The following is a 4,305-nucleotide window of genomic DNA, read 5'->3' as shown; positions in this document are numbered from 1 at the left end:
CGGTCCGTCCGACTCACCGTGAATCACTCGAACTGCATAGTGCAATACGGCTCGAAGTGGGTGAGTCCGGTCGGAAAGAGTGCCAATGAAGCAGCCGCATGAACTGGTCTCCCCTAGGTGGCGTGGTGGAAGGGCTCTCATGTTGTCGGGAACATCACAGGAATGTCCTAAAACCCCCGTCAATGGCATGTGAGAGATGCTACTGAGGAGGATCGGTCCACATCGGCGCTCGATCATCCTTCATTGAACGTAGCGTGATGCCCTGTGGGGAACATCGACCTACAGGGTAAGCATTGATGACTGGGCACGGTGTTGAGGAGGCCGAAGTGTCTGGCAAGGCGCGCATGTAGGGGTCGATGGAGATCACCCCTTCCTAGCCGCCGGAGTCTGATGTACGAATGGCGAAAGCAATGAAGTATGCTAAGTCGGTCACATGTGGCATTCGCCAGCACCACAATAGTAGGCGTCGTGGGTGGACGACGCCAGTGCTCTCTCTCCTCCGATCAAGGGTGGTGGCCAATATGGCAATGGAAGTATCGTAGGAAGGGGGAGAGGCTGAGCCTTCGGCGGCTGGGGCCGTAGTGAGAGAGAGTGGTGCCAAGCTTCCAGCACAAGGAGGGGAGATGTGGTATTGTGTGGTATGCATTCATGTCCTCCTCCTCCATAAACTCATCGGGTAAAAGTCCAGAGCATCCAAACTCTAGACATCATCGCACGAACTGGACTACTAATTGGAGTGAATGGTGCCTGGTTCGTCATTGTTTCATCCCAGCACTGTAAATAAAAGTAGAGAATAATTCTAAAGTTAGCTCTAAATAAATGGCTCGATAGCGAACCGTCTCATGAGTCTATGGACAGGAGGGCGCAGATGGCATCAGCGAGCTGGACTTGCTCTGCAGCAGCCCAGTCAATGCAGCGTGGGTGATGGGTCGTGCGCGTAATATCTAAAATAGCTCCTCCTGCGAAGCTTACGAAAATTTAAGGAACGGGTGCCGAACTTTGGCGGTAGCACGTACCGAGGAAGAACCCAATCCCTTACGTCTCTTTGAGGGTGGGACCACGGCCTTTTCTCCTCTTGATGAAGACATAATGTACCTGAAAAAAATGAGCATTGATAGAATCAAGATACATCAGTAATTAAGCAAGAGGCCTAAAACTAGTATATGCTATTTAGTGGCTTAAATAATTCAAATATAGAAATTTCTAAAGCAAATTCCTAACTTAACAATATCAATGTAAAACATGTAGAATACTAATGTAGCAAATAAAAAAAAATAAAGTTGAGAAAGTGAACCAAAGGCTGTTGTATGGTGGCACACGGGGATGTGGTGGCGAGCACGGGCGTGTGACGCGGGACTGGTGGCCGGATAAGAACTTAGGTGTGGGGAAGGGATCGGCTAGGTTTGGGGGGAGATACAGTGGTTGTTTATATAGGGAAGGTCACGGCAGGGGCGGGATTGAAGGTGACCCGTTGTTTCGAATTTTCAAAGGTCATGCCCGGCTACTGTCCACGCCCATGTGTCTTGGGGTGTGTCAAACACGGCATATCACACGGTCGTGCCTAGCTTTGTTTGCTTCTACCACGCCTGTGGTTTATGGTAGCAACATGTGTATTGTTGTACACGGCGAGTGGCACGGGTGTGTCGCACGCCCGTGTCGAAAAACAGAATCGAGCTTGTCTCTGGCACTCCCGTGGTCTCCTATCAAGTTCACCCACGGCCATGTCGCACGGCTGTGGGGATTTATCGCACCTTGTGTTTGGGGAAATCATGTTCTGCTTCAACACGGCCGTATTGCACGATCGTGGTTCTTCCCTATTGGCCACGGCTTTAGGCACGCCCGTGTTCCTGGCTGTGTGTGCTGAAAAACTTTGCAATTTAAAGACTAAGTTAATTGATTCGAAGTGTGAGAAGTTAAAAAGAAAGAAATCAAAATATTTTAGTGCTCGGTTACCTCCGAGAAGTGCTTATTTATAGTCTAAGCTTGACTTACCTCTCCGTTGATTTATCATGGTGGTTTGAGGGTTCATACTCCTCGTTCCTGGTGTCAATTTAAAATAGGTTTTAATCGGGTGTTGTTACCTTAAAAGTGCCAAACTTGGGATGACTCACCTCAACTCTACCGAATGGGAAAATACTGAGTACCGTAAGAGGGATTTCCTCATTTGGTGTGGTAGTGACAATGTGAGGATCAACAGCATCTAGTAAGACTATATCGCCAACCTTAAGTTGATTAGGAGAGGTATCGGGCTTGCTTTTGCGTAGTTTCGGTTTATCATGTGTTCTCGTTGTGTTCTCGCCATTCGTCTAGCTCCTCTATCCTAGTCTTCGTTCTTCATGGACATCTTGTTCTCTTCATGATAGTAGCGCACTGTCTCTATTGTCTTGGTTCGAAGAAGTTCCTGCAAGGATGATTGAATAATAGTTTTATCATCGACAGGTTTTATAGCATTAGCTTGATTCTAGAGTTTGACTGAGTTGCGTGCTTGGAGTGTTACTGCATCGTCACTTGCACGAAATGTTAGCTCTCTTGTACCTACATTAATAATGGTTCTGGCAGTTGCTAAAAATGGTTGCCCTAAAATTAAGGTACCTCATTATCCTTATCCATATCTAAGACAACGAAGTCTACTGGGTAAATAAATTATCAATTTTAACGAGAACGTCTTCATAATACCCTTAGGAAATCTAACTGTTTGTCAGCCAATTGTATGCTCATCCTAGTCTGTTTGGGTTTACCGAGACCTATTCGTTTTAACATTTTATACGGCATAACTTTATACTTGCTCTTAGATCAGCTAAGCATTATCACAGATAGACTACCAATTAAACAAGGAGTTGTAAACTCCCTGGATCTTTTAATTTTTAGGTAGCTCATTCTTTAGAATAGCTGACCAGACTACATTGAGTTCACATGTAAGTAGCGTCTAATTTCTTTTATTGCTCAAAAGTCCTTTAAGAATTTTCCTGAGTTGGGCATCTGCGAAAGAACTTCAATAAAGGGTAAGTTAATAGTAATTTCTTTAAGAGTCGACAAATTTGCCAAATTGTTCTTCTGTTCTGTCTTTCGTCATTGCTTTAGGATGTGGCACACGAGGTTCATGATTTGTACTTACCTATTTGGATCATTATTGTTTACCTCTTCTCGTCCTTTGTTCATCGCGTTGTTTGCTGTAATTCTGGCTCAGGTGTAATGAATCCTTCCTTATCTTGGGCACTAATTGCATTGAGGTGTTCCTTGGATTAGGTTCAGTATTACTTGGTAGGCTACCTTGTGGTCATTCGGAGATTAGTTTGGATAGCTGGCCTATCTGAGTTTCGAGTCCTTGGATCGATGCTTGTTGTTCTTAAGTGCTGTCTCGGTATTTTGGAAACGGGTTTCTGACACCGAGATGAATTTAGAAAGCATCTTTTCAGGTTGGTTGTTTCTCCTGTTGATAAGGTGGCTGTTGAAAACCCTGACGATTTTGTGGCTTTGGATTTCCTTGACCTCCCCAGGAAAATTTGGGTGGTTCCTCCAACCTTCATTATAAGTATTACTGTATGGGTTATTTGAGATCTAAAGTTATTATTACCCATATAGTTGACTTGTTCCTCTTCGGTTGTGGGATTGAAGGATTGGTATTCTGTATGCACACCTCCTCCGCTTGAGTCACACCTCATTACTGGATGTACCTGCATAGAACCAAGAAAACTATCAATCTTTTATTGAGAAGTTCTACCTGATTAGAGAGCATGGTGACTGAATCGATGTTATAGACACCGGCTGTTTTCGTTGGCTTTGTCCTCATAACTTGCTAGTGATAGTTGTTCAGTGACATCTCCTCTATGAATTCATAGGCATCTTCCAGTGTTTTATTGTTGATGTTCCGCCAGCAGCTGCGTCAATCATTTGTCTGTCGAGGGATTCACACCATTGTAGAACGTTTGAACTTGCAGCCAAGAGGTAACCCATGGTGAGGGCACCTTCTCTGTAAGTCCTTATATCTCTCCCATGCATCGTAAAGTGTTTCTAAATCCATCTGTACAAAAGAAGAGATATCATTATGCAATTTAGCCGTTTTAGCCAGCGAAAAATATTTTAGTGAAAATTTCTCGATCATTTGTTCCCAAGTAGTGATAGACCCTCGTGGTAACGAGTTCAACCACTGTTTAGCTTTGTTTCTCAGTGAAAGGGAAATAATCGAAGACGAATGGAATTATCAGAAACGCCATTGATTTGAATGTATCGCAAAATTCAAGAAAATTTGCCAAGTGCGTGTTGGGATCTTCATCCTACAAACCATCAAACTGAACAAACTGCTGT

The 4,305-nt window shown here is 44.2% G+C and overlaps 1 non-coding gene across 1 annotated transcript; it reads left to right on the top strand.

Annotated features, from left to right (window-relative positions):
* The first annotated feature begins 3,947 nt into the window (after positions 1–3,947).
* Positions 3,948–4,053, top strand: LOC121205695 (small nucleolar RNA R71). Its single transcript, XR_005900771.1, has one exon. It is a non-coding gene; the product is annotated as a small nucleolar RNA R71 (small nucleolar RNA).
* The last annotated feature ends 252 nt before the right edge of the window (positions 4,054–4,305 follow it).

The sequence above is a fragment of the Gossypium hirsutum genome, chromosome A08, assembly GCF_007990345.1.
Source record: "Gossypium hirsutum isolate 1008001.06 chromosome A08, Gossypium_hirsutum_v2.1, whole genome shotgun sequence".
In the NCBI taxonomy this organism is placed as follows: domain Eukaryota; kingdom Viridiplantae; phylum Streptophyta; class Magnoliopsida; order Malvales; family Malvaceae; genus Gossypium; species Gossypium hirsutum.
This window is presented reverse-complemented; position numbering and strand designations above follow the sequence as displayed.